This window comes from Schistocerca gregaria, chromosome 3, assembly GCF_023897955.1.
Source record: "Schistocerca gregaria isolate iqSchGreg1 chromosome 3, iqSchGreg1.2, whole genome shotgun sequence".
Lineage (NCBI taxonomy): Eukaryota > Metazoa > Arthropoda > Insecta > Orthoptera > Acrididae > Schistocerca > Schistocerca gregaria.
In genome coordinates, this window is record NC_064922.1 from 398,174,876 (window position 1) to 398,186,897 (window position 12,022).

At 41.7% G+C, this 12,022-nt stretch overlaps 1 non-coding gene across 1 annotated transcript; it reads left to right on the forward strand.

The window, feature by feature from the left end:
- Window positions 1-10,970: 10,970 nt before the first annotated feature.
- On the forward strand, window positions 10,971-11,043 carry Trnaa-cgc (transfer RNA alanine (anticodon CGC)). The gene has a single exon. It is a non-coding gene; the product is annotated as a tRNA-Ala (tRNA).
- The last annotated feature ends 979 nt before the right edge of the window (window positions 11,044-12,022 follow it).

Here is a 12,022-nt window from a genome sequence, read left to right on the forward strand (position 1 = left end):
GATGTTATGTGGACATGTGTCCGAAAACACTTAATTTCCATGTTAGAGCTCATTTTATTTTCGCCCACCTACGCTCAATGGAGCACGTTATCATGATTTCATATGGGATACCTTACCTTGGCTACTAGAACATGTGCCTTTACAAGTATGACACAACACGTGGTTCATGCGTGATGGAGTTCCTGCACATTTCTGTCGAAGTGTTCGTACGCTTCTTTACAACAGATTCGGTGACCAACTGGTTGGTAGAGGCGGACCAATTCCATGGTCTCCACTCTCTCCTGACCTCAACCCTCTTGACTTTCATTTATGGGGGCATTTGAAAGCTCTTGTCTACGCAACCCCGGTACGAAATGTAGAGCCGGCCCGAGTGGCCGAGCGGTTCCAGGCGCTTCAGTCTGGAACCGCACAACCGCTACGGTCGGAGGTTCGAATCCTGCCTCGGGCATGGGTGTGTGTGTCGTCCTTAGGTTAGTTACGTTTAAGTAGTTCTAAGTTCTAGCGGACTGATGAACTCAGATGTTAAGTCCCATAGTGCTCAGAGCCATTTGAACCATTTTTGAACCAAATGTAGAGACTCTTCGTGCTCGTATTGTGGACGGCTGTGATACAAAACGTCATGCCCCAGGGCTACATCAGCGCATCAGGGATTCGATGCGGCGGAGGGTAGATGCATGTATCCTCGCTAACGGAGGACATTTTGAACATTTCCTGTAAGAAAGTGATTGAAGTCTCGCTGGTACGCTCTGTTGCTGTGTGTTTCCATTCCATGATCATTGTGATTTGAAGAGAAGAAATAAAATGCGCTCTAACATGGAAAGTAAGCGTTTCTGGACACATGTCCACATAACATATTTTCTTTCTTTGTGTGTGATGAATGTTTCCAGAAAGTTTGGCCGTACCTTTTTGTAACACCCTGTATAAGACAGCCTCGAAGACAATAAAGGACCTTTATTTATCCGCTCAAAGACGACTGGAAGCTGTTTTGGATGCCAACGGTTTTTCTACACCTTATTCGGTATTATTATGTATTTTGTTCTTGGAGTTTCCGTATTTTTGTCCACTTTTTGTATACTCGGATTTTCAATAAGCAAATAGCATATTTAAGGTAACTCTTACACGTGACGCATGACGTTGTTTTAGCGATGTACCTACAACGTGAACAGAGTTTAAAATTCCTAGAAGCCGCAGGGAGTTGAGGACGGAATATCACATACCTGATAAGCCAGTGTGTGGCCACGCTTTGCAGTCATTTCTGCGCAGACATTGTCCTATTATCCGGCGGATATGTTGAGTAACGTATCGCTCCAAGAAACCAAAAACGATCATTGATCCCAGATGACGACATTATAAAGTTTCTTTGCTCTTCAGTTCACATATTATGTCCTTGTTGCAAATGAACATTGTGATCGAAATGGCAAATCTATACTTGAAAAGATCAATAACGTTGAGCTACTTAAAACTGAAATGACCATTTCAGTGTTAATGCGAATAATAGCGAGAATGTGCGATGGGACCACTGTGAAGTCAATGAGTTTTGAAAAACCGTATGTAAGTAGCAATAATCGGAATAAAACAACACCAACTGCACACTTATTCCAGGAGACAGCAGCATTCATTCACGGTCCATCTCATTTATCAGTTATTCGTGGATGAGTGAGCAGATCCAAAGAGCTGCATGGCAAGTCAGACTCTCTCTCTCTCTCTCCTGTGGACAATACTGGCGATTGTGTAGGATAAGCCTGATTTTTGTTAATTGCGTTTCATTCGTTGGCTTTAACTGAGGTCCTGCGTAGCTTTAGAACTGCGTACTCGTTTGTCGTCGTCATATGAATGCTTGTGGAAGCAGACGTCACAGCCATAGACAATGGAGTATCTCGTGAGAATTAGCAGCTATATTAACGCAAGCTCAGCTCGCCTCGCCGTCTTTTGTTATGCTCGGTCTTCCGAGAAGCTGTGTAGTAATAACGTCTGACAGGGGCACGCGTGGTTCAAGTAGTGCAAATATCGACAGCGCGGATATTTTACGACGGTCTATTGTCTTGAGATTACAATCGGCAACCAATTCTTAGAGGGAGTAACACATCGGCACCCTGCATGATTCGCGAGACGTACAAACTATGCGAACAGTATTTCTTTTTCTCTTTAGAAACATTCATTATTTATGCTGAAGTTCCTCTTTCAGAAATAAATATGCGCAATGCATTTTAACAGCGACCTAAAGTGAGAAAGGGCCTGCCACAGCTGTTCTAGTAAGACATGAAGAAAGAAAATTTGTAATGTTAGTAACCAACGATAGGTTAAAGTGAAAAACGCAACGACATAAACGTCTAAACATTTCCATGACAAAAGTAAGAATTAAGGAATAATTTTGGTTCAATAATGAAGTACTACTATCTTCTCTAGCAAAACAAAACTCTTTCAATTTTTATAAGTATTCTTGAGTGAGATATTTTCCGAATTGAAATCTTCGGAAGCAAAGTGGAAATTCATCGTTTAATGCTCTAAATTGTTTAGGCCGCATCATGTTTCTCTTAAAATTTCTTCTTGGCAGTCGATATTTCGATGGACCAGATGCGGTCTTCTCCAGAATCTTCTATTGTTCCTTGTTACCAGAGCACATGACACGGCCTAAAAACCTAGACTTTTGTTTTCAATAACAATGACCACAAATAGCGGAAATCGAAATAATTGCATGATACTTACGGTTATCAACTATATTGTCTGTTTTACACACACACACACACACACACACACACACACACATACACTTCACCTTTCACGGCACATACGAAACCATTGACCGATTGCATTGCAATCTGTACAAACAGAAAGTAAAATTAAAGTAACCAATGGCTATCGCGAGAGCTGAACAAAGTACTCTAGAGACCGCGTTACTTGCTATGGTGACATAAATGTGTTCTACCATTGTGTGCTACTGCACAGTTATTATCATTACGTTGCATGTGTGATCGGGCATAATATGAGAGGACGTTCCAACGAAGAATGCTCTCGTAAACACTGAACAACTTGTTACATTATGTGTTCAATAAATCCATAATATACCCGATAACTCTCGTGATGTTTACGAGGGACTGCTATGCACCCACAGGAACACATACTATGATCAATAAAGGAATATTAACTAGAATATTTGTTTAATCGTTGAAAGTCGATGCGGTGACTGAATCAGGTCTACTTGGCAATAGACTGCTGTTAGCTTTAGAAGTACATTTACAATCTTCACTGCATGCAGCATGGAATTTCCGCTGTTTATAATTTTCCAAAGTCTTACAGCAGTAATCGAGTAGTATGATATTGAATCTCAGAGTGTTATAAGTAAACTGCAGAACAGAATAACAATCAGCTACTGCACTCACAAGAATATTTCCTTCTACAGACGCATATTAATATCAGATCATTCCAGACGTAATTCGCTGTGTTTGAAGAGCTCGGAAGCCACCTTCCACTTGTCTTTGAACTGGACTGAGTGCATGAAATATGCGACTTTGTCAAAATTTCCACTTATAAACAAAATTTTTATCAAAGAATAAATGTTAATGCTATCTGACTACGGTTTTGTGAAATGTTTAAGAGTAGGAGATTTTTCATTGTGCAGCGGGAAAGTAAACGACGACATAAATAAATTGTTGCATCAATCAAGGATCTTGATTTCACGAGGCATTATCCTAACATGTGCCCTCTCTCTTATAGAAACATGATGTGGAAGTGTATATATAAAACGGTCGTAACGTGAGGCAGCACGATGTCTCGTAGTCAAGGCGATGCTGACTTGCCGTACAGGCTACGAAGGCACACACGGAATTCAAAATACACTCCCGGAAAAAATAGTAGACCTGGAAAGACGTCGTCGATTTTGATCCTATGAAGGCATGTGCCACCTGAGGGATAATTGATGTGCTGGTAATGGACTAAACGTCATGTTAATGAAAAGCGTAGGGACATAGCTGCTACTGCGTAATCTGTATCCACCTTTTAACAGGGACTCCTCACAGTCAGAAGGCTCAGTGTGGGGTTATCGTATGAATCAAGCAAGCAAACATGGCATGGATGCTTCCTACAGCCGATTGAGCGAATTTGTAAAGGGTCAAGCTGTTGCCTGTATGGTCCTTTCGGAGAAATGCCACACAAATTGAATGTGCTGCGTCAGTTGCGCTACGATGTAGGTATCAGTGCTCACGTGAACATTCTCACATGCTTAGAGGAGGTTCTGGACGTCCACACAACACAAACGCCCACCAGGATCGTCATATTGTGAGGGTAGCAGTGGCCGATCGTACAGCTACGACAGCACATATAAGAGAGCTTCCAAGCTCAGAAATGTTAACAGTAACAGTTTTTAACAGTGAGACTGCGGCCACACAGACCTTTAGCCTGTCTTCCACTCATGCCACAGCATCGACGTACTCAGCTCGGCTGGTGCCGTCAAGGGATCACCTGGAAGACAGGATGGCGCTGTGTGATCTTCAGCAATGAAAGCGGATTCTGCTTGAACACAACTGATGATCGTTTGCGCCTACGACGTAAACATGGTGAACACTGTCTCGCAGAGTGCATTCGTCCAAGGTACACTGGCCCCACCAAAGGCCTTATGGTGCAGGGTGCAATAAGCCACTACTCTCGTACACCTTTCGTGTTTCTGGAGGGGACGCTAACCAGCACTCGGTACGTGCAGAACGTCGATACAACCGTTCTTTTGTCTTTCTTACGACAGGAAGGTGATGTGTTGTTCCAACAGCATAATGCTCGATCATAAAAGCCCTTGAAGCTCCAAGAGCTCTGCAAGACGTGCAGCAACTTCCCTGGTCAACACTGTCTCCAGGCGTTTCTCAAACCCAGCATGTATGGGATATGATGGGACGAGAAGTGACTTGTACAATACGTCAACCAATAACTCTTGCAGAATTACGTGGAAATGTCGAGCAGACGTGACATAACGTATCCCAGGACAGTATTTACGATCTATACGATCGACTGGATTCCAGATTCAGCGTCTGCATTGCCGCCCGTGTAGGCCACACCACTTACTAATATCAGTGTTTCAGTAATGATCGACAACTGGCAACTCAGAGCCGCAAGTGTCATCGACATGTTAATGTAATCACTTCATGCACTCCATAGTACTGTTGCAACAATAAATCCTGAATAAATTGGAATCCTGCTGATAGCAGTTGCTTGCACTTTGGCTGATAATGTCCCTGAACGCAAAATTCTTTGTAAAATACGAGCTCAATCCGTATACGGTCTCAAGAACAAATATAAGAGCTCGTGAGCAGTGCATATATTTCCATCAGTAAATGGGGAAAGAAAAATAATAAAAGAAGCTTTAGTGAAATTCCGTGTTATTAAAACTCAATTCAGTAAGCAATAATTAATAACAGAGTTATCCTGTGATGGATGCAGCAGTTACAAAATTCCATAAAATATAAAAAGTCAGAGAAAAAGGAAACCCTATGCCCGTTGGAATACTTTCAGGAATGCTAAATGAGATGGTATGTGAAGGAGCTTGTACACTAACCTCACAGACGGACAACTGAAATACCGATACCGTACCACGAATATGGAGCAAGATTTATCTTTTTAAACAACGAAGCTATGTCTGAACACGACCAAAGATGTAGTTCACCATAATCCTTGTAGTTTGTTGCATGAGAATGGCTATGGGGACGTAACCTCAACTCAGAGACCTAGCGTCCGCAAGCCAGCTCAAACAAATGCAGAGAAGTAGGAAACGTGGTTTAGTCTCCATGGCACTGGACACCTTAACTTTTTTACTAAAAAAATATAAATCACCCAAATATTTACGTTAACATTATGTTTCCGGGACTGTTCTTTAAACATGCGAACATTAGCATTTAGAGAGCTGTATTCCAAGTACCCATTAACTTCGTCGTCCTCACGTTTTGTCACACAAAATAGTTTATAACTAAAAATGGACGAACCATTTCCTTACCTGTACGGTCTGACAGATTTAGAATTAATGGATAAGAAAAGCGCGTAGATTCCTCTTCGCGGCAGTCACTCCAACATTCCGTTAAACCAATAACCGATACAGTTCACTTCTATCACAATCATTTCGAAAAGGTCGATAGCAGCGATCGGTCATAAGCATTCTCAATTACTGAAGGGAAAGAGCAAACAGTACAAATTAGATTTCTCCGTATAAGTCAAACCTACGGGGAGAGTAATTATCCTGTGTAACATAAATAACGAAGAAATAATTTAAATGTGTCTATCAGTGTAAAACCAAAGTAAAATTTTAAATCGAATAGCACAAACCCTGTACGAAACAGAAGAAAAACACTGCTACAGCTGACTTTAAATGATACATCACAAATTGGAAAATCGCAGCAGCTGTAGACTGGGATGTATCTAAAATACCTAACGAGTTTATGAACTTTTGAAAGAAAAAGCAAATAGAGAGAGCACATTAAGATGCAGTGAAAGAAAAGAAATAAAAACGGAAAAATTACTACTCTCAGTCTGTCGTGTTTATTACATCAGAAGTTCAGTTATTTTTATAGGTATTACGATCGAAATATTTTCATTTAAGTTTCCTTTTTTTTTTGGAAGGCATAATGAAGCACCGTTGTTGAACTGGGTGTGGAGGGATGCGGGGATTTTATGAGAGAAAACAGGTACTGCAAATCCTCCGTTGCAAGAGCTCCTTTTCGGCAACGTTCATCATCCTCAATAAAGAGCCTCTTCTTTTGCAATACACGTCTCAAGTCTTACGTTTGCATTTTCGTTTTTGCTCACTCAGGTCTAGAGTCTTTTATAGTATTCGCATTTTTTTAGTCGACTTCTGACTGGTTTGATGACCGGCACGAGTTCCTCTCCCGTGCCGGTACGAATTCCTCTCCTGTGCCAACCTTTTCATCACAGGTAGCACTTGCAATGGTGCGCCCTCAGTTATTTGCTGCATGTACTTTAATCTCTGTCTTCCCCTACAGTTTTTGCCTCTACAGCTCCTCTAGTGTAATAGAAGTTTTTCGTTGCTGTTTTAAAAGGTCTCTCATCATTCCACCCCCCCCCCCCCCCTTCTTCTTGTCAATGTTTTCTACATGCGGGGAACCTCCTGATTCCTTATCTTTTCAATCCATCTAATTTTCAAAATTGTTCTGTATTACTACATCTCAAATGATTCGACTTTCTTCCGTTCAGGTTTTCCCACAATCCATGTCTCACTGCGATACAATGCTGTGCTCAAAATGTACATTTGATGCTAGTAGATCGCTCTTGGTCAGTTCATGTCTGTTTTCTATGTCCTCCTTGATCCGTCCGTCATGAGTTATTTTTCTGCCTAGGTAACTGCACCTACTTCGTGGTCACCAATTACGATGATAGTTTGTCGCTGTTCTCTTTACTTTTTTTGATTTGCTGTCAGTCCATATTCTGACTTCATAAGAATGTTCATTCCACTTAGCATAATATGTTATTCTTCTTCCTTCCAATGAGGACAGCAATGTCATCAGCTATTCTTAGCATTGATATCATTTTATCTTGGGTTATAATTCCACTCTTGAACCTCCCCTTTATTTCGTTATTGTGTCTTCTTTGTTATAAATTGCACAGCAGGGGCCATAGACTATTCCTGCCTTACATCTTTCTAATCCGAGCTCTTGATTAGTTATTTTATAAGACATTTACGTAACGGAATTCCTTTAGCGTCCAGTTGTAAGAATACCCTTCCCCCCAGATGACATCGACCCCCTCCCCTTTTTGCTGATGAAGCACTCCCATCGATCTCTTAATAGGTTTTCTAGCGCGTTTCATCTATTGTAACAAGTGAGCAAACGAAACAGATTTACTTTACAGACATCGATGAGATACCAGTTTTCACACTGTTGTAAAGTCATCATTCCATTATTGCTGTAATACATATTAGAAAACTTCGGTGTATTTTAAAATTCCTGCAGCGTAAACGATTATTTACAGCCATAGTGGCCAATCACTGAATGTCATATTGTATTGTGGTGAGGAAGTTTTCATTTGCTGTTTCTATTTTAAGGCGCCCTCCAACTTAATGTTCTTAAAGATAAAATAGAATTCATTCTTCTATTTTGCAACCGATGAAGAACAGACTACTTGTAAACTATCACCATCCATGGACGCTTTTAAGTGGGATATAGATGTCCAAAACATCGAATATTATGAAATCACGGTACCTGTGTTTAAATTTACAGAAACGTGACTTCTTTAGAAACAAAACTCTTTTGTAGATACAGTACAATGCACTGAAAAACAAAATTTCATTTTTATTTCCTCTCCTGAAGCAATCTCTTCGTCTCATAGTAGCACTTACGCCAAATGCCCTTAATAATTTTTTGTAAGTATTCCAATCTCTCTTCTCCTACAGTTTCTCCTCTATAGCTCCCTCATGTAATGCAAGTTGATGTTAGCGTGACATAGCGACATCGAAGTATAAAGCAACACTAACTGGAATTGATTGCAAAAGTTTTCTTGTTATGATCAGTTTTTGGCCTGTCAGATCATAACCAGATGTGTCTTTGTCTTTAAAAATGTTGTAGCGAAGATGAACATAGAAGTAATTGCCTGAAGCTTGAACACACGTCCTTTCGTCGTGCCCCTTTTCCTTATCAATGGTTTCATCATGTGTCTCTCCGCATCGACTCTGTGGAGAACCTTCTCACTTCTTATCTTTTCAGTTTACATAGTTGTCAACATCTTTCTGTAGCATCTCATCTCTAAAGCTTATAATTTATGTTCTTCAGGGCTTCTTGCAGCCCATGATTCACTTTCATACAATACTGTGGTCCAAACGTACAATCTCAGTTTTAGGTCTACGTACGATTCTACAAACCTGATACACGAGGAATGCCCTCTTTGCCTTTGGGAGGCTGCTCCGTATATTCTACATGTATCGTCCATCGTATTGGCAGGAGCAAAACAAGGAGAACCTAAATTTGCGTTGGCAAATGCAGCAACTCGCTTAGGCTACACTGAATCGATTTCTTATTGTAGAAGCTACGTTAAGGAAAGGCAAAACTTACCTTCATAACAATTGTGAATTTAGGAAATGATTTTTACAATAATGACTGGAATACGTTCTTTGAAATTCTGAAGGTTATAGTGATAAAATACAAAGTGTGAAAGGCTATTTACAACTAGTTCAGAAGCCAGGCGGCAGTTTTAAAAGTCGAGGGACTTGACGGTAGTGAGAAAGCGTTATAGCCTCACCCCATTGTTGTTGAAACATTAGGCTGAGGAAGCAGTAAGTGAAATCAAGGACAAATTAGTAAAAAGGAATAAAGCCCTAGGAGAAAACCTTAAGATATGATAAGGTATTCAAACACTGCTACATTTTAACTGGTAGCGATATTTGAAGATCTTTGAAACAGTCACGGGCGATTAATGACCAATATGACTTCAAATTAATAATTAAAAATTTAAAGATTTTGTTAGCGTCATTTTAACTTTTCCGCAGACAGTAAACGATATGTAGTCGCAGTTGAACGGAGATTGAAAGGAGATTATGAAGACGAACGAAACTGAAATAAGATTCGTAGAATGTAGTTGAATGTTCGGGGAATTATTTGAGAAAATGAGGGACTAAAGTATTAGACACGTTCTGCTATTTGGGCAGCAAAACAACTGAAGACGGCCGAAGCAGAACAATATTAAATTCTAATCGACAATACCAAGGAAAGCATATCGGTGAGAGAGGAATTTGTTAACAACTGCAATGTGAATATGAATGCTAGGAATACTTTTTTGAAGGTATTTGCCTGGAACGTAGCTATGTTCGAATGCTAATCATGAAAGGCAAGCAGCACAGTGTAGCAGAGAAGAGAAGCTCCTGAAATGTGGTGCCACAGAAAATTATGAAGATTAGTGTGGTGTGCGTACTGTAAGACCTTCGGTACACACACCATCAGATTATTTGACTTGTCGCTCTAACGAAGTAGGCGAGTGACAGCAATATGTATCGTGGTCTTATCGTGGCGTGTTTATCTTCTGTTGTTAGGTCAGACGATAGAAATGACATTTGCACGCTTAGAGAAGCAGATTGACGGTGCCCAACTTTAAACAGAACTTGATTAATTTTGACACACATTTATTAAAATAATAACAAGCATAAAAATAACTTAACTTGGTTCTGGATGCTATTTAAAATTGACAATCTGAAGTTCCTTTGGCCTTGGTACGTTAATCTTATTCTCACATATCTCTGATACTTGACAAAGTGTCTATACATTTCTCTTTATGGCTATGTACAGGAATATGATCACCTTATTAGGCGCAGACTCAAACTTGACTATAGACTGGTACAGACTAATGCAGACTGACTAATCGGAGGTCTGTACACTCGTTATAATACCTCGAGCGTTCAGGTATCACTGCGTGAGTGTGATCCGCGAGGAGAAAAGGCTCTACGTTAACAGCAATCTCATTGGCTCCGTTACATATTAATACGCGGATCGGCGGAAGCAGAATTTGGTCCGTCTTTATGGCAGCGCCATCTCGTAGTGTGGAGACGGACCAGCGCTGCGGCTGCGCTGTTGTGCTTAGCGGGGCACGCTCTAGTGGGAGAGCTGTGTACGCGCTGACTACGCAGAACTGTGTACACAACAATTAGGCAGGTATCTGGAGGAGGTTCTGATTATAAATGGAGAAAAAGAAGCTGATAACTTTACTAAAAGAAGGAATCGGCGAATGGGAAGCGTCCTGAGGCATCACTGAAATCGTAAGTTTGGTAGTGAAGGTGAGTCCGTGGATTTACATTCTACAGTGTCGCTAAGAGACGAAAACAATAAGATGCAAGTGCCGATAGTTATTTGAGACAATACTTACACTGGATAGACTAGTGAGGAGAGATCAATCAATCCAGTCCTCGAACTAAAGGCCACCATCATCACCAACACCACCACCACCACCACCACCACCCCACAACCGCAACAACAAAAACAAACGTAACAGCAACACCGAGCGAGGTGGTGCAGTGGTTAGCACACTGGACTCGCATTCGGGAGGACGACGGTTCAATCCCGTCTCCAGCCATCCTGATTTAGGTTTTCCGTGATTCCCTAAATCGTTTCAGGCAAATGCCGGGATGGTTTCTTTGAAAGGGCACGGCCAATTTTCTTCCCAATCCTTCCCTAACCCGAGCTTGCGCTTCGTCTCTAATGACCTCGTTGTCGACGGGACGTTAAACACTAAACACCACGTAACAGCAACGTTACTATCCTTCACCAATATAAAAAACACAAAATATTATTGATATTAGGATCGTATCTGTAGCAGGTAGCGAAACAGACTCCATTCCTTGTGAAGCAAAGAGGGGATTTAAAATTATAACTGTAATCATTAATGCCTACCATACAAACTTTATGTGTTGAACCGTTATGATGTACTTCCATTTGGCGGCAGTAACGTTTTACGTCGGATAAAACGTAATATCCTTCCGCTCTCAACGCCCTTCACTGTCAGGATTGAAGGCGTAGGGCCGGCACATAGCCCGTCCGTTATTAGCTCTCTAAAGGGCCGTCGCTGGAAATGAGTAGCAGGCAGACACCTGGAAAACCGACATTTTCCGCCTCTGCCGAAAACGGCAGCGCCGGCACCGGTGCTTTGTGGAGAGGCAAGCGGCCTTGTCAACCTAATTAAAACAAAGCCTCTAATTACATGTGGGCGTACCGCACAACTGCGGTTATACGCCGGGCAAAAGGGTATCGACTTGCCGAACCCGCGTTATTCACGCGGCCGCCGCCACCCCCGCCTCGCGGCCCCCGGTTACCTGCGGCACAAAAGCTATTGTCTATTTAACAAGGGCGGGAGCGGCGCAAACAACTGACGGGCTCCCACCAAGTGCACAGTGGTCGGGCTGCGCCGCCAAATATTTGTCCCAAACTAATTCGCTCTGCTGTGCTGTACTGTACTGTGTTCCTCCGGCAGCAGTTCACCAGCGTGCCGCCCCTGGCGGGATGTGGCCCGCGTATAAATTTGCTGCGGGACTTAATTTCCTGCTATGACCTCGTCG